A 26492-nucleotide genomic window follows, 5' to 3' on the forward strand; every position below is an offset into this window, starting at 1 on the left:
AGGCATGTGAAAACACAGAAAACAAACATAATATCTAGTCTCTTCTGTCTAGGTGAAAGGATATTTTCTTTTCCTTTAAAACCAATATAAAAAGTTTACTTCCTAAGGAAATTTATATTTTATCATTTCCTTTTTGATATTTCAGGAGAACATTAAAGTTAGGCCTACTGAGTTATATTAATGCTAATCATCTTACACAAGCTTTGGATTCTGGTGGAGACTTACCTAGTCTACTAATATTGACTTTTTTATATGATTATCATTTAGAAGAAGGAAGGCAAGTAAGATCACCAAACTCTTTAACATCTCAATTTTCCTACTTGTATTTTACTGCTTGTTACAGAACTCTGAACTTGAAACAAAGGATTCTTACAAGGTACTGAATCAAGGAATTGATAGAGACAATAGTTATCTAATTTAGCATGGTTCAGTATGATTGATTTAATCCTACAAGGAGATGTTATGGGCCAGAACTTGAAACAAGGTACTAAGTGGAATTGAGGAGACAATGGTTAAATCTAGTTTAGCACTGAATTAATCCTACAACAAATAATGGTTTCCTAGCGATATAATGATTGGTTTATACTCAGTGTGAACATATAAGTTCTCAGAGCCTGAAAGGACAAGCACAGTAGAAGCTCTCGAAGACTGAGACAGATTCATTCCATTTTCCACCTTTGTTGTGGCTGGAGGCTGAAGCACAAATCCTTGGAATTCGGGGAGATTCAGAAGCCAGAGGAGGCAGGAGCTCAAGCTCTCGGAACCAAGAAGAGAGATAGGCCTTTAAAAAAGCTAACCAGGCCCCAGGAAAGGAGACAAGACTTTGAAGGAGACAATAAAGGATCTGGACTTTAACACCTGGCTGCACTTATAGTGATTACTGAATTGAAATGAAGGCTGCCTCCAGAGACACCAAGAAAACCTCAGCAGGGAATATTACATTTTAGAGAGAATATTACAACTGCTTCTCTGAATTTTTCTATTATATAAGTTTCTGTGCTATTGTTATAATGCAGAATCTATAAAATTATTTGTCTCTTGATCATTAAAATTCATGCTAAAAAGTCATATTGCCATATTTCAGCAGTCCACAATGTAAGAGTGAATGACCTTGCAATGTTTCTCTGTTTCTTTTATGCCACAATTGCCATTCACACTGTTAAGGTCCTTCCCTTTCTATAGATGTTATATATTTCCCTTGTCACTAGACAAAATGCTGGAAATGTTTTTCTAAGATCCTTCTGTCTGATCAGAACTATAGAATTTCAGAACTGGAAGGGAACACATCAGTGATTTATTCTAATTCATTCTAATCTATACCCTAAATTAATCTTATTTTAACAAATACCAATCTTTGCTCAAAAGCCTTTAAAGAGGAAGAAACCACTACCTCTTAAGGTAGCATTTTGGACAACTCTAATTGTTGGAGTGATTGTCGTGTGCATGTATGTGCATGTACATTGATTGATATCAAACCCAAATTTGATTTTTGCCAAGTGCCCCTTCCCTATCCTATACCATTGATCTTCATTCTGCTCTATTCTAATCAATGGGATATTTTAGCTTCACCTACATGGACAAGTTAGCTGCAACAAGTTGATTTCCATAAACTCTCAAAAATCAAAAACTTGATAAACATTTATTAAGTAATTTCTGTGCACTAGGCACTGTACCATGCACAAAGGATATAAACATGAAAAGAATAGTTTCTGCCTTCAAGAAACCTACAATATAATAGGATGACAAACCATGAAAGAAAGTTGAAAAATGAAAATGGGGGATTAGAAGAAAGTACTCATCTCATTTGGACTTGGTGATTCTTGTGTAGTATGCATTGAGGTGAGAAGTGAAAAGATATATGAATTGAATTCTTCTTAAATGGAGGTTTGGAGTTCAACGTCCTACTCTCCTATCATAAAAGTAGAGTGTAGTTTAAAATTATATTATCAAGGCTAATTAGATATAACTGGATGAAGAAGTTATTGAAAGAAATATATCAGAAAAGTCTCAGGATAGTACAGCCAGATGAAAAAGAACAAAACCAAAACCAAAACGAACATTTATCCCCTAATTCATCTTTCTGCCTGTTGTAATCCTATGCATAATTAAGGTTCAAATATCACCTATCCCATGAAACATCCCATTATCTGGGTGGAGAAAGGAAATTGCTTCTAGTTTTTTTTTTTTTTTTCATACAATGCAGATTTTTTCCATATATCTTATTTTGTATGACAGAAGTTTCATTTCTTCCTGCAAAGACATGCATGCACTCATGTATAAATACCATTCAGCACTGTGAGTGCATATGCATACAGAGCAGTCAATATTTGTGAATTGAAGAATTATTTGCACCCACTGAGTTCCTATCTTACACCAAGTACTCCTTCTGGGCTACAAATATGGTTTCTGAATTGATCTCTACATTTCCATGCACTCACAAAATCTCTTATCCAGTTTCCCAGTAGTGAAAAGTACAAATAAATGTGCCACAGAGATCCTGCAGTCAACATAAACAGATTTTCTTAGTTTTACTGAAAACTGACCAACCAGAAAGAAAGTCAAGATATACATGGCACTTTTAGCAGGATACTAGAAGATGGTAAAAAGATTAAGACATTTGGTAATTTTTTCTAATCATAAAGAAGCTGTTGAATTGTAAACACACAGAGAAAAGTTTAGAAGTAATTAGTGATTGGTACAGAAGATATATCACCAGCCCTGAAGTCAAGAAGACCTGAGTTCAAATCTGGCCTCAGACACAACACTTTTTAGCTGTGTGATCCTAAGCAAGTCACTGAACCCCAATTGCCTCAGGGAAAAAAACGAAGTAATTAATAAACACTGCTTTTTAAAGAAGAAAACACGTTACTGTCATGGTACTGGCATTCTCCAAGTTCTACTCTGATAAGACACAGGGTGTACACTCCTCAGATTACACTTTGAGACAAGAGGCAAAACAAATAAATGAACTAGCCCAGTACCAAATTCTCATCCTCAAAGCTTTCCATTCCTAATCTGATTCAGTTTCCTATTCTTTCTCTTCAAGATGCACAAACTGGGAAGCTAACTTGAGATTACTACACAAACACACACACACACACACACACACATATACACACATGTAAATAAATGTATATACACATGCACATAAAATATGTGTATGCCCATGTGTATATATGTATACATATATAATGTACTTACATATGCATGTGTATATACATATTTATGTAGTGTTTATATATACATAGATGTGTAAACATATACACAAATACATAAATCTCTATCTCTATATCTTTCTTAGTTCCATAGGCGTGGAGGTCCCTAGTTCCCACATTCTTTCAATGCATCAGTTCTCTACTTGATATCATTTTACTTAATAAGAGATCTGCAAAGGAGGAAGATTGTTGGTAGGTCAGGAATCGCATGGGGCCAGTGATCCTGCCAATAGACTTTGATAAAGAGAATGAGAGGTTGTTAGAATTCTTACAAGGTGCTAAATCACTGGAATTGATAGAGATAATAATTATCTAATTTAGCATGGTACTTAACAGTTCCCTAGTTTACTAATAAACTTAGTACTTATTAGAGTTCACACCTTTCATGCCTTTAAGATTCATACCTTTAAGAGAGCATATATAAGCTAGGAGCCTCAACCAGGATTGAGTCCAGGAGATTCACAAGTCTAAAAGACAAGCCCACTCTCAGAGGTGGAGTCAAATTCATTCCAACTTCCATCTTTGTGTTGGCTGGAGATTTGGAAGAAGAGAGGCTGAAGCTGGCAGAGACAAAGGACTAGCGGCAAGAGCTCTTGGAATCAAGGAGAGAGATAGGCTTCTAAGAAAGCTAACCGGGTCCTAGGAAAGAGACAATACTTGAAAGAGAAAATAAAGGATTTGGACTTTAATTCCTGGCTGCATTTGGGATGATTATTACACAGAACTGAAACTAAGGCTGCCTCCAGAAGTCTCCCAAGAAACCTGCTCCCAGAGAACATTATATTTTAGAGGAGAACATTACAAGAGGTGGAGATACTACTTGAAGATTAATTGCCAGTTTCATCCACCAAAAACCATAATTGCTTCTTCTTTTCCTGTAAAGCACCTATGGATTTACTCATTCTTTCTTGTCAACTATCCGTAAGTGGTATGACTTCCCTAGATCCATGTTTGATCTTTTGAAAGCTTGTCTACACTGAACATTACTGTGTGAATTATGATATTTTCCCAAAGATTTCCATTCTCTGAACAACCATCATGTACTTTATTTCTGTTCCTACTCTTAAAGCTGCTTATTTTGCTTCATTTTATGTATCCAGAAGATATTGGAGAAGTTAGGAAATATGTTCAGATGGAAGTCTGGAATTGGAAAAGGCTACTTCTGTAGGAGCAAGAACCACAGCTTATATTCAGATGAGATAGGTTGAATTTATAATTGCCATGTGAATTTTTACAAAGGCTTAGGTCATTCTTGACATACCTACTATCTGGTCCTTGAAAGATCTAAGGAATAGGTAAAATTAAAACAAGAAAAATAACACCAACAGAATCATCTCTCTTGAATATCTGTTACTTATGATAATATTTTAAAATACCAATGAAAGAAAACAGAAAGTAGCAAATATTTCAAATAATTATACATGAGGTCCATTTATTTTCTTTGTTCTGCATCTCCCTTGCTACTTTCTCAATTTACCAAGATACGGACAATCCCAACTTTTTCAAGCAATCTGGGATATTTGTAGCCCAACATCATTGGTTCAGACTGTATCCCTTCATTCCTGATCTCCAAAAGAAAAAAAAAAATGTAACATCTCACTGAGATAGATTCGTTTTCATGAAGAACTTACCATTAGTGAGCTTCAGTGTTCACTATGTGTATAACATACTAATGGAAATACAATTTACAAAATAATCACTGATTCTGAACACACATCATTTTGTATATTATGACAAGACCTTACTCAGTACTCTGTATTTCTTTTTTAATTAATTAATTTTAACACACATTACTTTATGAATCATATTGGGAGAGAAAAATCAGAGCAAAAGGGAAAAACCATGGGGAGAAAAAAACTATTAAAAAATGAACACAATGTGTTAATATACATTCAGTTTCCTTAGACTTCTTTTTTTTTTCATGCAGATGCCGTTTTCTATTCAAAGTCTATTAGGATTGCTTTGAATCACTGAACTATTGAGAAGAATCAAGCCTTTCATAGTTGATCATTGCATATCCCTGCTGTTATTATTTATAATGCATTCCTGGATTTGCTTGTTTCGCTCAACATCAGTTCATGCAAATCTTTCCAGGTCTTTCTAAAATCTGCTTGTTCATAATTTTTTTGTAGAAAAGAATATTCCATTACCTTCATATACCCACAATTTCTTCAGCCATTCCCCAATTGCTAAGGACCTATTCATTTTCCAATTATTTAAAACCATAAAATGAGCTGCTATAAACATTTTTGCACATGTGGGTTCTTCTACCTCCTTTATGAGTTCCTTGGAATACAGACCCAATAATGGCACTGCAGGCTCAAAGGAGATGCACAGTGTTATAGTCCTTTAGGCAGAGTTCCAGAATGATCTCCAGAATGGTTGGATCAATTTACAACTCCACCAACAATGTATTAATGTCCCAGTTTTCCCACATCCCCTCCAACCTTTATCATCTTTTCCTGTAATCTTAACCAATCTGAGAGGTATAAGGTGGTACGTCAGAGTTGTTTTAATTTACATTTCTGTAATAAATAGTGATTTAGGATATTTTTTCATATGATTGTAGATGGCTTTAATTTCACCATCTGAAAATTATCTTCTCATATCCTTTGACCATTTATCAATTGGAGAATGACCTGAATTCTTATATTTACCCAGTTTTTTATATATTTTAGAACTGAGGCCTTTTCCAGAAATACTTGCTGTACAGATTTTTTTCCTAGCTTTCTTTGTATTTCCCTTCTAATTTTGTGTCTGTTTATTTTGTTTGTGCAAAAACATTTTTAGTCTAATGTAATCAAAATTGTCCATTTTACCTTTAATAATTTTGTGTATATCTAATCTATTCTACTAATCCACCATTCTATCTCTTAGCTAGTACCAAATGTTTTTGATGATTGCTGCTTTAAAATATAGTTTTAGGTCTGGTACTGCTAAACCACTATTCTTTTTATGTTTTTATTTTTTATTTTTTTGGTTCACAAATTCCCTTAAAGTTCTTGACCTTTGAGCTAGAAACTGCCCCACTGATTTGCTCCTCTACTAAGCCAGCACTGAGGGTCTTAATTGCTGTTTTGCTATGATTAGGACCTTCTCACCGACTTTCCCACAATTTATCTGAGCTGAGCTGAACACCCTTTTCCACCCCAGTGAGAATGATCTTCTTGAAGTTTTTCAGTATGTCTTGAGCTGGAGAGTGGTTTCATTCCATCAGACTCTATTCAGAGGCTCACTGCATCATTTTGGCTCCACCCCTGGAAGTCCTCTATATTCTGTCTTATGGATGTACTACCTTACCTTGTTCAAAATTGAACTCCATTACCCTTTCTTAATGGACCCTTCTTGATGTTTGATTTGTCTCTTAGAGTTTTCTTTGTTGTAACTACCATTTCAGTCACTTCCATGCATCAAATGAAGCTGACTAACCAAATGTTATGACTGAAAATTAGCCCTAATGTTTTTCTGTTGTCCACTTCAGATGCTGATGAATTCTATAGGTTCCTGCCTTATCATTTTTTTAAAAATTTGAATTTAATATTTCAATGAACTGAAGCTCCTTAACTCGCTACCACTTAGACAAGAAAGAAAAAAAAAAAACTATACATAATAAACTAAAACAAATTCCTTCATTGAACATGGATTTTTTTTTATTTGCTTGCTTGTTTTTGTTTTAGTTTTGTTTTTTGCCTCACTTTGCAAGAAGCCCATTTTCTGCATCAGATGGGAATAGAGATGGTGTGCTTCATCATCGTACCTCTGAAATCATGATCAATCGAGTGCTCTTGGATCATTCAAAGAAGCTTTCTCAACTGCACTAATGTCACTCTCCCTTGTTATAAGCCACTAGAAAGTTGTGGAAATGTACATATTCTATTTCATTAGCACAACATTTTGTAATATTGAAAAAATGAGTGTCAGTGTTTATACTGCAAATTTGATTGGCCATTCTGGGCCAGTATTTTATGTGTGTCTTGGTTATTCAACAGCTTCTTCACAATAATGATGGGAAAAGGTCTCTTATATCATTGTTTTGGCCTAGTTTCCTGATTAATGTGCTTTTTGCCTACATATATCATCTTTTAAAGGTCTTTCTAAGTTTTTTTTTTTCCTGGCATCTAAATTTTAGGGGAATATCTACACTGGTGTTTTATTAATTTGTTAACTACTTACTGTCTTAGTCCAGTTCTGGGATTCAAGTTTGAGGTCAAGAAATGAGAGATACATAATCAATCTAGTAATTAGCAAAATGAAATTTACATAACCATCATATAGAAAGCATATTCAGCAAGCATAAAGTATTATTTCTTTGTTGGCCATACTGTCTCATCCATCAAGCCTGAAGTAAGATGTCTTTTTTGGTTTTTGTATTTAGGTCCCTAAGAAGATAAATCAAAGATATAAGCCTTAGCTCCCCTGCAACAATTTTTGAAGTGGTTTCAATAAATTTTAAGAAAAAAATGACTGAACATATATATCAGGGACTTCAGTAGATAATGCCTCAAATAATACTATTTTCCCAACAGATGAATCTAGAATGAATTAGGACAAAAAAAGAAAATTTCTATCTTATCCTGTGTGCATCATATCAAACTATATTTACAGTATGTAGGGCCCAGGATGAATTTGGGGTTGATGGAAATAATTAGAAGGGGTAGGAGGTGGAGTGCCATTATGTTCTTGGGTGAAGGTTGGTTTGATAAGGTATATGTGGTGGGTAAATCTACCCCATTGTGAGGTAATTAGTATGTGGAGTGAATAAAGGGCAGTAATTACTGTATTAATACCTAGGAGGATAAGTGAGAAGTTGGATCAGGACAATGAGGTTATGATTACCACTTGTAGCCACCCGTTTACCTATGGATTCACATGATATTCAGTGGCCATAGCTCTGTTATTATTCATGGAAGGGTTTGCTATTCCCCAAATAGCCAAATATTTGAGCATTACAAGAGTCACGTAGGTATAGTAGGCAATAAGTATTTCTGGCTTAAAGTCAAGAACACCTGAATGCAAAACCTGCCTCAGAAAATTATTAGTTTTGAAACTTTGGGCAAGTCGTTTATTCTCTGTTGCTTCAGTTTTCTCATTTACAAAATGAGAATAATAATGGTATCTTTTTCCCCAGAATTTTTATGAGTATCAAATGAGATGTTTATAAAGGACCTAACATAGTACCTGTCATATTGCAGTTGCTATATATGATTATTTATTTCTATCTTATTTCCTCTCCCCCAATAGAATAATCTAAACATCAATCCATAGAATATTAATGTGAGAAAATACCTAAAGATCATGCAAGGTCTCAGTTCTTAATATAAGCTGTATCATGAGCTACTTTGGCAGATTGCTGAAGTCTAAAAATTTTATCTCAGAATGATGTTTTTAAATTCATAAAATAAAACAGAAAACGATTACAAGAGATCACAACCTCTTATGTAAAATGTGTGTCAAAAATAAAAATTAAAGTTCATGGATCCAAATTTTTTTTAAAAAAATCTTTTAAGATAAACCACTTTAAGAAGTTAAAAAATCCAGAAACATTTTTTCAAGCAACCCACATGATTAGAGTATAACAGAACAATCAAGGAGAAACCAGATTGTACCTATTTGTCCATGCCTTGGAAATGAATGTATAGATCTACTTATTTGGATGCATATAACATTTAGTCCAAGTCCCCATTTTGTAGGAATGATTGTTTTCCTGTTCTATAGGAAGAGGAAAAATTTGTCAATGCTCACTAATTCTTTATTTAATACTAGACTCGGGAAAAAAAATGGCATGCATGAAAAACCAAAAGGTGTGTCTCACAAAAATATTGATGACAATGATTTGGCCATCAATACCATCTATTCAGGAACTTTTTTAATAGTCTGAATCTTTAATTTCATCCTTATTTACAATCTTTTTTTCTTTTATTTTTTAAATTAAAGCTTTTTATTTACAAAACATATGCATGGGTAATTTTTCAGCATTGATCCTTGCAAAACCTTGTGTTTCAAATTTTGCCCTCCCCCCTTCCCCTAGAGGTAGGTAATCCAATACATATTAAATATGTTAAATATATATATATATTATACATTATATATGTATTACATATTATATTAATATACATTATTATACGTATATATATTTATGTAGTTATCTTGCTGCGCAAGAAAAATCAGATCAAGAAGGAAAAAAAAAACTGAGAATAAAAACAAAATGCAAGCAAACAACAACAGAAAGAGTGAAAATGCTATCTCATAGTCCACACTCAGTTTTCACAGTCCTCTTTCTGGGTGTAGATGGCTCTCTTCATCACAAGATTATTGGAACTGATCTGAATCATCTCATTGTTGGAAAGAGCCACGTCCATCAGAATTGATCATCATATAATCTTGTTGTTGTGTACAGTGATTTGCTTCTGCTCATTTCATTTAGCATCGATTCAGGTAGGTCTCTCCCAACTTCTCTAAAATCATTCTTCTGATTGTTTCTTACAGAAAAATAATAAGGAACTTATATGTGAAACCTCAGAATTATATGATATCAATATTCTTTTTTTTTCAAACAACATATACAGATGATCACTTAGACCTGAAGATTCTTCGTTTTTGTTTATGTTTCATGTTTTTATTTTCTTTTCCTTTTCTACTGTTAGCACTCAAAGTTGGATTTTAGCATCTACTACCTGTATTATCCATTTAGCAAACATTTTAATGTTTATTATATGCATGCTTCTGTGCTGGATGGCACATAAAATATTAATCATGACACCTTGAGAATCAGTCTGTCAGGGGACAATTATGATTAGATACTACCAGTCTCTAGTCTTTCCTCTCTGCAATCTGTTCTGTCCACTGTAGCTTTAAAAACATGTGTTCAGTGGGCCAATGACCTTTGGAGACTATTCCATGCATACTTTTTTCATTTTAAAAAATGTATTCCTCGACCCATTATTGAATATCATCCATATTCTGTCCTCAACTTGTTTTTTTCAGTCTTAGCTTCTACTATTTACTGATATTTCTCTTACCAAGCTATTGTATTTATTGATTTCTGAACATATGGTATGTAAACATATTTGGCTAATATTGTTTCAATGTTCTAAAATACCCCTCCTTCAAGAAAAAGCCTACATCTCACCCCTACTGTGAAGTCTTTTTTTTTTTTTTAACCACAGACTAGAATTTTATTTTTTCTGAACTCACAGAGTATTTATTGTCTCTACGTAATTACACTGATCAGTTTTTTAAGACACAAGTTCTAGATAGCAAAATTTTTGGGGAGGAGGACATAAAAATTTGTTTTTTTGAAATAGTACATACCCCAATATCTTAAACACATTACTTACTTCTTACATATGTCAGTACAGCATAGTATATTCCTGAAAGCAAGTCAATACTTTCCTGGTATAGCATATTTAAAAAAAAAAAAAAAAGAATCACCTTTTTGCCAATAAATAATAATTTAATAACTGCTTGCTTGGTTTTACATTTTTAAGGAGTTTAGGAATTGTGGGGAGAGATATCATATACCTGTGAAAATATGTTCAATAAATGGAAACAGAATAAATGAATACAAGTTAATCACATACAAGGTATTTAGGGATGAGATTATGTAAGAATAGGCTGAACCTTGAAGAAAGCAAGATCATTTGAGACATTTGTAGGAACATAATAGAGTGCCATTTTGTTCATTAAGTCTCTATTGATTGATAGATTATTGCTTATAACATTTCTGTTTATTCTAACAAATTGATATATGATACTTCTAGCAATTCTACTACCCCGGGTTAATATCCCCAACCACCCAATCACTTTGACACTTTTTTTTGTAATCTTTTTTCTCTTTTTATTTTCAAAGTGGACATATAGACAATCATGTCTTAATTTATCCTTTCAGTCAGATCAATCAGATTGAGGAGAATGTAAATATATAACAAAAAAGTTTTATAATACATATTAATATACATTTTTCACAATTTTCATGAATATTTTTTAAAAGTCAAAACAACTTCAAAGAGGAAATTAGTCAATTAGTATCATGTATTTGACTACATTTCTTTTTTTGTTAATCTGACAACATTACATAAACAAATCTACTGTTGATATTTATTCATTTTCCCAGAGGCTTGCAACTTTGGAAAATTCTTATAGATTTTTAAAAATGCAATAGAATTATACGTTCTGACAGATGAATAAAATTACATTAGAAAAGCAATTTTTCCTTATACGTATAGAGAGACTAGAAAGAGAATAAGAATTTCTTTGTTATCTATTATATGCCAAGTAAGATACTAAACATTTTACCAATATTATCTCATTTGATCTAAGATTTAGGATTTTATTTGACTGATAGCTGACCAAAAAGTTTGAAAGATATTTTAATATCCCTAATTTCTTTCCAAGATGCTGCTCATGCAACCCCAGACAAATCATTTAGCCTATCAGTCAGCTTTTGAGGTCAGAAATGTCAAATATACTGCCCACATTATTCTACCCACAACATTGCTGAGTACAGCCCAAGCCAGATTAAAATGAAATTGGGAAATATTCAATTAATTAAATAAAAAGATGAGTATTATGTACTGTTAAAATGTAGTTTTCTAAGTCAACACCTGTGGCCTGAAGGGATACTTAAGTACAATAAGTGACCCCCATTTCTCATGGGTGTAGGCAACTCTTCTCCCTCTTTTTAATATCATTTTCCCCAAATTACATGTCAAGACAAATTTTATCATTCATTTTTACAATCTTTAGAGGTGTAAATATTTCTCCATCTCTCCCCTTTTCTGAAAATGGTAGGTAATTGACATGTTATACATGTGTTATAATATAAAATAAAACAAAATAAAAATCCATATTTATCATAGTTGTAAAAATAGATTAAAAAGAAAAAAAACAGGAAAAAGAATAAAGTGGGGAAAATATGCTTTAACCTATATTCAGAGTTTATTAGTTCTTTATCTGGATGCAATTAATTTTCCCTCTTGTGTTTTCTGTACTGTGTTGCTGAGAAGAGTTGAATCATTCATAATCATCACATAATGTTGCTAATATTGTGTACAATGTTTTCCTGGTTCTGGTCATTTTACTTTGTATCAATTCATCTCAATCTTTCCAGATTCCACCTCTCTTCCTCCCCCTCTCTCCAAATCTCTTGTTCATCATTTCTTATTGCATAATATTAACCTATTACATTTATATACCAAAGTTCATTTGTTCATTCCTCAATTGATGGGTAAACTTTCAATTTACAATATTTTTTCATCATGAAATGGAGTGCTATAAATTGTTTTGTACATGTAGGTTACCCCCCCCCAACCTTAAAAAAAAAAGAATCTCAGATGAAGTAGTGTTATTGCTGGATCACAGGGTAAGCAAAATTTGGTTGCCCTTTGGGCATGGTTCCAAATTGCTTTCCAGATCAGTTCCCAATTTCACCAGCAGTGCATCAGTATACCAATTTTCCCATATCCTCTTCAACACTTGTAATTTTCTTTTTTTTTTTTTTTTAATCATATTAGTCAATCCAATAGGTGTAAAGTAGTACTTTAGTGTTGTTTAAATTTCATTTCTTCCTAATCAAAAGTTATTTGGAGCACTTCTTCAAATACCTACAGAGAGTTTTAATTTCTTTATCTGAAATTTTCTTGTTTGTATCCTTTGATCATTTGTCAATTGGAGAATGAATTGTATGTTCTTTGAACATAGTTTCAAGTTGTTCTATAGCATAGTTGTCAGTTCACAATTCCACCAACAGTGAATGTTCTCATTTTTTTCCAAACCCCCTCTAACATTTTTTCTTTTCCTTTTCTATCTTATTAATCAATCTAATAATAGGTATGAAATAGTGTCTCAAAATTGTTTTATTTTTTTTCAAACAATAGTTAGTCAGAACATCTTTTTATATTATTATTATAGATAGCTTTAATTAGTTCATCTACAAACTTTTTATAGCTTTTGATCATATACCAATTGGTGAATGGTTTCAATTTTTATAAATTTGATTCAGTTTTGTATATATTTGAAAAAATGACTTTTATCAGAGAAATTTCTTCAAAATTTATTTTACAGTTACTTTTGCTAAGTATTTTTCTATATTGTATTCCCCCAATTAATTCTATTCTCTCTACTTTCACCTTTAAAAGAGTTTTGCTTCTGACTATCCTCTTCCTCAATATACCTTCACATTTACCACCTTATTCTCTCCCTATTTTTCTATAGAGCAAGACAGATTTTTGTACCCAATGAGTGTGTATCTTATTCCCTATTTGAGTCAATTCTGGAGTAAAACAACGGTAAAGTTTTGTCACTATCTCTTACCTCCCCCATCTTCTCCTCTATTGTAAAAGTTGTGTCTTGTTTCTTTTACATGTGATCATTTATCCCACTATAACTATCTCTTTGCTTTTCCTCCAGTACAATACTTTCTCCCCCCCCTTTTTTTAAGTTATCATCCATTCACATTCAACTAACATATGTGCCCTCTGTCTATACATATTTTTCCAACTGCACTAATCATGAGAAAATTCTTATGAGTTACCAGTATCATCTTCTCATTTAGGAATAGAAACAATTTATTTTATTAAGTCTCTTATAATTTCTCTTTCCTGCATACTTCTCTTGAGTCTCATATTTGGAAGTTGATTTTTTCTGTTCAGTTCTGACTTTTAATCAAGAATGCTTGAAAGTCCTTTATATCATTGAATATTCGTTTTTATCTCCTGAAGTTTTGCTGTATAAAGATTGTTGGTTACAACTCTAATTCCTTTGCTCTCCTGAATATTATAATCCAAATCATCTGATCCTAAATGTAGAAGGTGCTAAATCTTTATGATCCTGACTATGGCTTTATGATACCTGACTTGTTTATTATTTTTTCCTCATTGTATGCTACATTTCCTCTTTGACCTGAAAGCTCTGTAATCTGACTATTATATTCAGGGGAATTTTCATTTGGGGATTTCTTTCAGGAGATGATTGTTTACTTCATTCAATTTTTATTTTCTAGAATAAAAAGTAATATTTCCTTTACAAGATCTTGAAAGATGATAACTAGACTTTTTTATCATAGCTTTTAAATAGACCAATAATTTTAAATGCTTTCTCCTAGATCTATTTTTAGATCAGTTTTTCCAATGAGATATGAGATTTTTCACATTGTTCTCTATTTTTCTTGATTTCTCATAAAATTATTAGCTTCCATTTGCTCAATTTGAATTTTTAAGGATTTTTTTTAGTGAACTTTTGTGCCCCTTTTTTTCATTTGTCCAATTGAACTTTTTAAGAACTTTTTTTTTTTTTTTTGGTGAACTTTTATGCTTTTCTTTCCATTTGGTAGATTCTGCCTTTTAAGGTATTCTTCTCATTGACTTTTTGTATCACTTTTACCATTTGGCTTACTCTGTTTCTTTCAAGTTGATTTTTTTTTTCAATTTTTTTGGGTAGGGGCTTTTTTTCCATTTTTTGATAGAACTTTTATTTCTCTTTCCAATTTTTCCTCAAACTCTCTTATTTGATTTTCAAAATCCATTTTGAGCTCTTCCATGACCTGAGAGTAGCTACTATTTTTCTTGAAGCATTGAATATAGGAACTTTGAGTTTGTTATTTTCTAAATATGTATATTGATCTTCCTTGCTATCATAGTAACTTTCAGTGGTCAGAATATTTTTTTCTTGTTTGCTCATTTTCTTAGGTCCTTATTTAATTTCTAATTCTTTTATATGTAGTGTTCAAATTCCTTTTTTCTGGTTTTTTTATTTTATTTATTTTATTTTTATTTGTTTATTTTTTATTAAATAGCCTTTTATTTACAGGTTATATGTATGGGTAACTTTATAGCATTGACAATTGCCAAACCTCTTGTTCCAGTTTTTCCCCTCCTTCCCCCTACCCCTTCCCCCAGATGGCTGGATGACCAGTAGATGTTAAATATATTAAAATATAAATTAGATACACAATAAGTATACATGACGTTATTTTGCTGTACAAAAAGAATCAGACTCTGAAATATTGTACAATTAGCCTGTGAAGGAAATCAAAAATGCAGGTGGGCAAAAATATAGGGATTGGGAATTCACTGTAATGGTTCTTAGTCATCTCCCAGAGTTCTTTCACTGGGCGTAGCTGGTAAAGTTCATTACTGCTCCATTGGAACTGATTTGGTTCATCTCTGCTGAGATGCTGAAGATGGCCAGGTCCATCAGAATTGGTCATCATATAGTTTTTTGTTGACGTATATAATGATCTCCTGGCCCTGCTCCATTTACTCAGCATCAGTTCGTGTAAATCTCTCCAGGCCTTTCTAAAATCATCCTGTTCATCATTTCTTATAGAACAATAATATTCCATAATATTCATATACCACAATTTATTCAGCCATTCTCCAATTGATGGGCATCCACTCAGTTTCCATTTTCTGGCCATGTAGTGTTCTAATTCCAAGGTGAAGAATGCACTGTCCAAATTTTAAGACTTTGGAACAACTGCTTCACTGATACTTTTGGGGACCTCTTCTCTTTCTTCCAAGATAATATGATCTAAGGAGAAATATTTTTTATTCTTCTGGCTTGTGCTCTGGTCTTTTTGTGTCGGCAAGCACTCCTTTTTGCCCTGGAACTGTGAGGAGGGGCTCCACTCCACTGTGGCCTCAACTCCTGGTCTCCTAGTGCTCTTTCTCACACTGTGTAGCACCCAGGACTACAGTGCAGATCCAAGTATGGGCAAGAGTGTTCTTCCTCATTAGTACCACAGAGACCCCTGTAATCTCCTTCTAATCTGTAATCTCCTTGTTTGATGACCTTATCATCTGTGATCTGGGAGCTCCAAAAGCAACCAATGCAGCTATTGATTCATTAGTTCGTTAGGCCTGCTTCTGCTTTTGTAGGGCTACAGCTGTGTTGGCATGTTTTACTCTCAATTCTGATGTTTCTTTTACTAGGAGTGACAGACTCTGGTTTCCTGGGGCTTGGCTTGTGATAGTGCAGTCTTCATTGGACTATACTCCACTCTTACCCTGGTGCAAGAGATCTTTTCTACTGATCTTTTAAATTGTCTTGGGCATTGTTTCACGCGATCTTTGTTGTGGATTCTACAGAATCTAGAATGGGTTTAGATTAATTATTTAAAAGGATTAGGAAGGATTTGGGGTGAGTTCTGCCTTTACTCTGTCACCTTCTTCTGCTTCTAAATACTTTTTAAGGATTTTTTTTTCTGTCTTCTTTCTTATTCTCTTTTCAATTTGGCCAATTCTACCTTTTAAGCAGTTATTTTCTTTTTTCCAAAGTGCTGGTTCTTTTGATAATTCTCTTGCATCACTCATTTTTTTTCTAGTTTTATTCTTGTATCTTTCTTATATGATTTTTAAGCTCATTTTTAAGCTTTTCCATGAATTATTTCTGGGCCTGACACCACTTCTTATTTTTCTTTGGGGTTTTATCCTCAAAAAAATTTGTCCCCATAAAAGTTTTCATATTGTTAACTTTCTCTAAGATTATTTTTTGATCTTCCTTGTCATCATAACAACCATCTTCCCCACCTCCTCCATTCTTTTTGGCCTTTTTCCTTTCTTTTAAAACTGATTTAAAAGATTGGAAGGGGCAGTGCCTCAGGCTTCTTGTGCCAGGAGTTTGCAAGCTCTTACTGTTTACTCCTTGCTGCACTGATGTTGCCCTGAGTTCCATGACAGACTCTTATGAGTAGTATTGGGCTGAGTGTGTAGGGTGTGGTATATAATTGGTATTACTAGAGACTACAAGGGTCTGGCAGCTTACATGATGCTGAACCAGAGGGCCCTTCTTCTGATACCCGAGGTTTGTTGAGGCTAATGCTGTGTTTCTGCATTTCCCCAGGATACACTGAAACATAGGGATATCTGGCTGCAGGAGGTTTGCTGTTTCTGTGAGGCTACAGTGATGCAAGTGACAGGGATTCAGCCCTGTGGCTGCCTGTTTGCTAGGGCACATGCAGAACTGGCATCTACTTGATTGCTTGGGATTACACAGAAGTACATTCAGATCTAACGGATGCAAATTGCCTGTTTTCCAAGGGCTGCACCGAAGCATGAAGTGGTTCTCAGAATTGGAGTCTTCCTATCACCCTGTCTATGCAGAAATATGTAGGGGGTTTTGTTGGATTTGCCTGCTTCACAACTCCAGTAGTCAAGATTTCCTACTGGTTTGGTGAAGTGTACTTTGCTGTGATGCTTCCTATCCTAGGCCACACTTCCCTTTTATACAAGAGAAGTAGATCTTCCAATTTTCTTTGGCTCAGATTGTTTCACTTCATCTTTTTTTTCTGGTTCTGTTGTTCCAGAATTTGTTTGGGGATGCTATTTCACTATTGTTTGGAAGAGAATATGGGAGTTATAATGTTATGCTGCTTACTGTATCAACCTGGCTCCTGGAAGTCTATCCTAGACAACTTTTTTTTAGAAAGAGCAGTGGATGACCAGAGTTTTAACACTGTCTTTTTCTTTTTTTTTTTTCTGTCAATTTTGTTTTTTTTCTTTTCTTTTTTAACAATATCTTTTTTTGTCAAAATATGCAAAGATAGTTTTCAATATTCACCCTTGCAGAACCTTGTGTTCCAAATTTTTCTCCCTTCCCTCTCTCTAATTCCCTCCCCAAGACAGCAAATAATTTAATATATATTAAACATGTGGAATTCTTCTATACATATTTCCATATTTATCATGCTGAAGAGGATCAAAAGGATCAAAAAGGAAAAACAGGCCAAAAAAAAAAAAGACAAGCAAACAACAAGAAAAAAAATGAAAATACTATGTTGTGAAATTTAGTCCCCATAGTCTTCTTTCTGGATGCAAATGGCTCTCTGCAGTGTATTGGAAATAGTTAGGCAACTCTTACAGACTATCATTTTCACTGCAAATGTTGATCTCTATTTGGTAAAGGAAATTCCCCTTATCAATGGAACTACAGATGTAGTTAAATCACTAAACAAAACAAAATAAATCTCGTCATAGCATAAGCCTTTTTAATTTTCAGTAAATTATTTTAAAACACTGAAATTAATTGAAATTCCTCATTTTTGTCTGTGTTTTCAGTAACAATTAAAAAAAAAAAAAGGTTTCAGGGCAGTTAGATGGCACAGTGAATAGAACATCAGCCCTGGAGTCAAAAGGATCTGAATTAAGATTCAGCCTTGACACTTAACATTTTCTTGATGTGTGACCTGAGCAACTTAACTTTGCCTCACAAAAATAAATAATAATAAAAATAATAAAACTGATTTCTATAATAAATTGTTTTGAAATAAAATTCTGACTTTATTTATTTATTTATTATTAAAGCTTTTATTTACAAAACATAGGCATGGGTAATTTTTCAACATTGACCCTTCGAAAACCTTTTGTTTCAAATTTTTCCCTCCTTCCCTCCACTCCCTCCAATACATGTTAAATATATTAAAATATATATTCATTCCAATATATGTATGCATATTCATACATGTATGTTGCTGTATAAGAAAAATCAGATCAAGAAAGAAGGGAAAAAAACTGAGAAAGAAAACAAAATGCAAGCAAACAACAACAGAAAGAATGAGAATGCTATGTTGTTGTCCACACTTGGTTCCTATGGTTCTCTCTCTGGGTGTAAATAGCTCTCTTCATCACTGAACAAGTGGCACTGCCTTGAATCATCTCATTGTTGAAGAGAGCCACGTTCATCAGAATTAATCATTGTATAGTCTTATGGTTGTTGTGTAAAATGATCTCCTGGTTCTGTTCATTTAACTTAGCATCAGTTCATGTAAGTCTCTCCAGGCCTTTCTGAAATCATGCGTAACAGGAACTTTTTAAGTAAACATTTTAATAAGTAATAAAAAGATCCTGAAGAAGCAAATTACTATTGTGTATTTATGTGTGTCTTTGTATGTATGTGCATTTGTAATAAATTCATTTACTCATAAAATAAAGAGAAAAAACCAAATTATTTAAATTTTTAGAGAACCAAACTAATTTCATACTTGGAAATATATATATTATATTATATATAATTTTTATATATCATATTATACATATAAGTATATATAATATATACTTCTTTTGCTCCATATGACCATACACACATTTATTTGCAAAAAAAAATTATCCAATAAAACGCAAAATTATTAGATTTGATGTTTTCTAAGGATCTTAAGATCTTTTGTGATCTTATGGTCTGAAAAAAAATGTTTATTATATTTGGGATTTAACACTTCCACAAACTAGTATAATACCAATTTGAGCTCTCTGCTCTCTAGTGTGTATCAACATGGACTGGAAGCAAGGACTTTGACAGAATAAATGGAGTAGTACCTCTTTGAAAAAGGAAGAAAATCAATGACTCTTTTTCAGCAGCAGAGCCCTGGCGGTCCCAGCTGTCTACTTTTGGGCTATCAATTTTTTTCATTGATACACAGTAGCTGCCCTATTTACTCTCTTAAAAAGTGTTCTTTCCAGATAACAATGAAAGAAAGATAACAAGCATCAATATCATAGGAAGTTCCTCTCACAACCTCTGTAGTAAGCAGAAGTTAAAACTATAAATCAAGTTTTCCTCTGTTTGTGAAGAGTTGGTTCATAAGGCTAAACTTAGTAGCTAGCCTTAATTTATTATCTCTATAATGTTCTAAACTAGGTCTCTTGAAATATTTTATATTCTATTTCTACAAACTGATGGTGCTTTCAGGCAGTATAAAAAATATGATTATGTTGGTCCCAACAATCCTTTTACCTTTAATTCATATTGGTTCACTTTGAATCATCCCATTTTCAATCAAACTGATCTAGTTTAGTTATTACACAAAAATGATATCACAATCGTGCCACTTCACCTTCACAAATATAGTCCTCTATGTTGAGGACAAAGATGGTTTGTCATCTTTGTTTTGTAAAATTCCCAATTTCCCCTAAGCACACTTCCAAATGGAAACTCCCCTCCTGAAATTTCACTTTGTACATACTGGGCATGTACATACTATGTATATGTTTTCAACTTCTTCCCTTCTATCTCCATGAAAATATCTTGAGTGAAGTACTCTTTCATTTCTATCTTTGTAGTAATACCATAAATTATAATATTTTTTGTATATGAGGTGCTTAATGTATGTTTAACTGAAATGAATTAAATTAATTTTTATTTTCTCAAATGAATCTAAAATGAAATGCTAGTCAAGTTATGGTAGTTTCAAAATAAAAATCAGGCATATGTTAAGAACAAAGAAAATGACATATTTTATTGCACATGCAATACACATGCCCATATATACAAACCTAATACCAGAAATAAAACTACAACTTGTCTACCATTTCTGATAGCCATTATTCCTCTACATTTAAGAAAGCATAAATTTCTGTGAGAAGGCAACTCTTAAAAACTCATAGTTTTCCTTGCATTCTTCCCCATTCTGCCTTCTCATAATTCTTCTTTGGATTGGTGGGTTGCACTTTTGCACTCAGGCTTTGATTAAAATGCTTTTCTTCACTAGCCAAGCACTCTGATTTCCACACATTTCCTTGCTTAGGGAAGACCTTAAAGTTTCTTCCATTTTTATTTCCATTTCCAATTCATCATGTTTTTGTTTTTTTCAAATAATTTCTGTATTTTTTCTCCAAGCTCTCCTGAAAAGTTCTCATTTTCTTTTGAATTCTTCCAAGAGAGCCTTGTGAGATGGAGACCAATTCATTTCAACCTTAGGTGAAGAGAACTTCTTTAAAATAGATTTAGACATTTGGAAAAAGAATATAACTCCTTAAAAATAGATTTGATGAAATGGAAATGGAAATAAAACTACAAGTTATTTATCATTTTTGATATTCATTATTCCTCTACATTTAAGAAAGTATAAATTTCTGTGACCCAAGCAACTGTCATTTACAGAAGACAACTCTAAAAAACTCACAACTTTACTTGCATTCCTTCTCATCTGGAGATGATTTTCTTTTGGTGTCCTCAGGGTTTGAGGTCAGTTCTTCCCTGTCTTCATAAAAGTTCTCTATGATTAGAGTTTTTGTTTTTTGCTAATTTTAAAAAGTTTAGGTCAACTCTTAGGGCAAAGGGGAAATTGTCCCAAGCTTCCTCTATAGGCTACAGTGGCTCCACTCTGCCCTGGGGCAAATACTGTTGACTTCCTCCCTATGCTGTGTGGGCATGGCCATGTACCATATTATTCTGGGTTCAGGGGCTCACTATTGACTTTTGTAATTGTCTCACAGCTAGTATGTTGATCCACTGCCTTCTGAACAGAGTAGCCAATGTTGCTATATTTTGACTAATAGCCTCAGTGCCTTCCTTCTCTCTTCTCCCCCCAACCCAATTGAAACAGACCTTTTCTGAAATTCTTCCAAAACATCTTCTGCTGGAAATTTGTGACACTCCAGATATTTGTTCTGTCACTTCAAAACCAGGTCAGAGGCTTGATTTAGTGTTAATCTGAGAGAAGCCAGGAAGAACTCTCACGAAGAATTATCTGCTCTCCTCCATCTTGGCACTGCCTCCTGTTCCAAAAATATGTTTCTCTTCTTAAAAGGTCATATTAACTGATTTGGGTAAAACTTGGCCAACTGGTTGATAAATTCTTTTCATCACAGAAAGTATGTAACTTCCTATGGGCCCCAGGAGAAAATATGAACCCACCATGAAAAAAAAAATAACAGATCTTTTGAAATATAAAATTGAACTGTAACATTGATGCATTCCTGAAGGCTAGAGCAAAACAATCATTTAAGTAGTTTTACAGATGTCTACAACATAAAAATATAGTTTTCATATTACTGAGGGGAGAGGAGTCATAGCTGAATAAAAAAAAAAAGTATTGACAGTGTGCTACAGATGTTCTTTCAAGTATATTACTAGAACAGCATCACCAACAATAGGATTCTGCGAAAGTTATACTTTTGCTAAGATGAATTTGAATGACTCAATGGGACATCAAGAATCAGTCAAACAAAATTTAAAAAGTGAAAAAAATATAACAAAATGTAAAATACCTCATTGAAAAAAACATCTGATGGGGAAAATAGATCTAGGAGTTAGAATCTAAAAATTATTGGACTTCCTGAAAACCATGATGAAGAGTCTAGACAACATCTTTTAGGAAATCATCAAAGAAAATTGCTCTGATGTTCTAAAACTAACTCCAAGGAATATCATAACTAAATTTCAGAATTATCAGATCAAGGAGAAAATATTGCAAGCAGCCAGAAAGAAACAATTAAAATATTGAGAAGCCACAATCAGGATTACCCAGAATTTAGCAGCTTCCAATTTAAGGAATCAAAAAGCCTGGAATATGATATTCTAAAAGTAAAGAGCATAGATTGTGACAAAGAATCAACTATCCAGCAAAATTAAGGATTATCTCTCTGGGAAAAGAAGGACACTCAAAGAAACAGATAAATAGATCTATTTAAAAGACAAGGCAGGAAATTATATTTTTCTTAAAGGATATATAATGAAGCAATATCAATATTGAGCATATATACACTGAATGGTATATATCATTTAAATTCCTAGGGGAAATGTTAAGTGAGAGCTGCAAGAAGAATTAGAAAGGAAAACTATACTAATCGGCAAACTCAACCTTGCTCTCTCAAAACTAGATAAATCAAACTACAAAATAATAAGAAAGAAATTAAGAAGTTAAATAGAATTTCAGGAAAAGTTTGGTATGATAGACCTTTAAAAAAATTGAAAGGAAACAGAAAGGAATGTAATTTTTTCTCAGAAATACATGGCACCTATACAGAATTGGCCATGTATCAGTGCATAAAAACCTCAAATCAAATGTAGAAAGATAGATATGATCTTTTTCAGATCATAAAGCAAGAAAAATTACATATATTAAAGAGTCAGGGAAAAACAAAAGAAAAATCAATTGGAAACTAAATAATTTGCTCCAAATGAATGAGTGGATGAAACAACTAATCATAGACAGAATCAATAGTTTTATCCAAGAGAATGACAATAATGAGAAAACATACAAAAAATTTATGGGCTACAGGCAATGCAGTTTTTAGGGGAAGTTTTATATAGATACTTACTTGCATAAAATAGAGAAAAAGAAGATCAATGAATTGGACATGTAAAAAAATTAGAAATAGAACAAATTAAAAACTCTCAAATATCGAATTTGAAATACTGAAAATAAAAGGAGTGATTAATAAAATTAAAAAAAGAAAACTATTGAACTAATAAACAAAAAGAATTGATTTTATGAAAAATATATAAAACTTTAATTAATTTGATTAGAAAAAGAGAAGAAGAGAAACAAATTGTTAGTACAAAAAAATGAAAAGGGTAAACTTTACACCAATGAAGAGTAAATTAAAGCAATAATTAAGAGATATTTTGCCCAACTATATGCAAAAAAATCTGATAACCTAAATGACATGGGTAAATACTTTAAAAAATATATAGATTGCCCATATTAACAAAGGAGAAAATAAGTTACTTAAATAGTCCCATTTTATAAAAAGAAATTGAAGAAACTATTAATCAATTCCCCAAGAAAAAACTTCCAGGGCCAGATGGATATACATGTGAATTCTACCAGACATTTAAATAACAATTAATTTTAATACTATGTAAACTATATTTTGAAAAATAGGGAAAGAAGGAGTTTTACCAAATTCCTTTTATAACACAGATACAGTGCTGATACCTAAACCAGGTAGGGTCAAAAAAGTGAAATTTTCCTATGAATTTTTCTAATGAATACTGATTCATTGATGCAAATCATTGAATATTGATGCAAAAATCTTAAATAAGATATTAGCAAAGAGATTGCAGCAAATTATCCATAGAATTACACACTTTGACCAAATAGGATTTATACCATGTTTGCAGGGCTGGTTCAATATTAGAGAAACTATTACCATAATTGATTATATCAATAATCAAACTAAGAAAAATCATGACTATCTCAATAGATGCAGCAAAAAGCATTCCAATACTCATTCCTACTAAACCTCTAGAAAGTATAGGAATAAATGGCATTTTTCTTAAAATGATTAGTAGCATCTATTTAAAACCATCAGAAAGCATCCTGTGTAATGGGGATAAATTAGGATAATTCCCAATAAGATTAGGAGTGAACCAAGTTAGCCCACTATCACCATTACTATTCAATATTTTAGTAGAAATGTTAACTTTATCATTTGGAGAGGGAAAAAGAAATGAACAGAATTAGAGTAGATAATTAGGGAAATTATCACTCTTTGCAGATGGTTTAATGATATACTTAGAGAATCCTAGAGAGTCAACTAAAAATCTACTAGAAGCAATTCACAACTTTAACAAAGTTGTAGGATATAAAATAAAACCAAAGAAATCATTAGCATGTTTATGTTACCAACAAAGTCCAGCAGTAAGTGATATGAATAGAAATTTCATTTAAAATGAATATAGATAATATAAAATATTGGGGAATCTATGTGCCAAGACAAAGTCAGAAACCATATGAACACAATTATAGAACATTTTCTACACAAATAAAGTCAGATCTAATCAATTGGAAAAATATCAAATGCTCATGGGTAGGCTGAGCTAAGATAATAAAAATGACAATTCTATCTAAAATAATCTACTTTTTTCAGTGCCATATTAATCAAATTCCCAAAAATGTATTTTACAGAGCTAGGGAAAAAATAAACAAACAAACAACAACAACAACAAAAAAAACCAATAACAAACTTCATCAGGAAGAACAAAAGGTCAAAAATTTCAAGGGAATTAATTTTTAAAAATGTAAAGGAAGGTGGCCTAGCTGTACCAGACCTAAAACTACATTATAAAACTGTGGTCATCAAAACCATTTGACTAAGAAACAGAGTAGTTGATCAGTGAATTAGATTAAGTTTAAAAGACACAATAGTAATTTAATGTTTGATTAGGCCAAAGATCCCATCTTTTGAGATTAGAACAAAATTTGACAAAAATTGTTGGAAAAATTGAAAATTACTATGGCAGAAACTAGACAATGATTCATACCTAACACCCTATATCAAGAAAAAATCAAAATGGGTTCATATTTAGACATAAAGAATGATACTATAAACAAATCAGAAGAACAAATAATAGATTCCCTCATAGATCTATGGAGAAGGAAGGAATTTATTGTTGGAATCTTTTACAAAATGTGAAAACATTGGAGTTGATTTGATCTGATTTTGGGCCAGAACTTGAAACAAGGTATTAGGTGGAACTGATTGAACAATGCTTGTGTTCATACCTTTAGAGAGCTCAAGTGTCTAAGTACTCAATGGAGTTCACATGAGAGTTTAGGGCTAGTATGAGAGCTGAATTCACACCTCCCTTAGGACCAGAGAGCACTCTGGGAGATAACCCAGAATCCCTCTCCCTCCAGAAGGCAGAGTTAACCTTTGGGAGATTGCATAAATGAAGGAAGCTCTTGGAGCGAGAGAATTTCTCCAGAACATCAACAGGGCTCTGAGACAGAACACTCTGGAAGAAAAGACTACTCGCCACAGATATTGAGAAGCCATGAGTCGGAGCTGACTGGAGACTGAAGAAAGCAGAGGCGGAAGCCAAGGACAAAGGAAAACCACCACAATTTATGACCAAAGAACTAGAGTATGTTATGTAATACAAAATAGATAATTTTGATTATATTAAGTTAAAAAGGTTTTGTACAAGAAAACTAATGCAGACAAGATTAGAAGGGAAGCAATAAACTGGGGAAAAAAAAATTTATATCCAAGGATTTGATAAAGGTCTCATTTTAAAAATATATAGAGAATTGCCTCAAATTTATAAGAATTTAAACCATTCTCCAATTGACAAATTTTCAAAGGATATGAACAATTTTCAGATGAAAAAATTAAAACCATTTCTAGTCATATAAAAAAAATGCTCTAAATCATTTTTGATTAGGAAATGCAAATAAGACAATTCGAAGGATCACTACACACCTCCCATATTAGCTAAAGTGAAAGGAAAACGTAATGATGAATGTTGGAGGGGACTGGGACACTGGGAAACTGGGACACTAACACATTGTTGGTGGAGTTGTGAATTGATACAACCATTCTGGAGAGCAATGTGGAACTATGCGTAAAGGACTCTCAAATTGTGCATAACCTTTGATCCAGCAAAGTATGTCTACAGGGAATGTATTCCAAAGAAATCATAAAAAAGGGAAAAGGACCCACATATGCAAAAATATTTGTAGTAGCCTTTTTTGTAGTACAAGGAAGTGGAAACTGAGTGGATGACCATCAGTTGGAGAATGGCTGAATAAGTTATGGTGTATATGAATATTATGAA

This window comes from Sarcophilus harrisii, chromosome 6, assembly GCF_902635505.1.
Source record: "Sarcophilus harrisii chromosome 6, mSarHar1.11, whole genome shotgun sequence".
Taxonomy (NCBI): domain Eukaryota; kingdom Metazoa; phylum Chordata; class Mammalia; order Dasyuromorphia; family Dasyuridae; genus Sarcophilus; species Sarcophilus harrisii.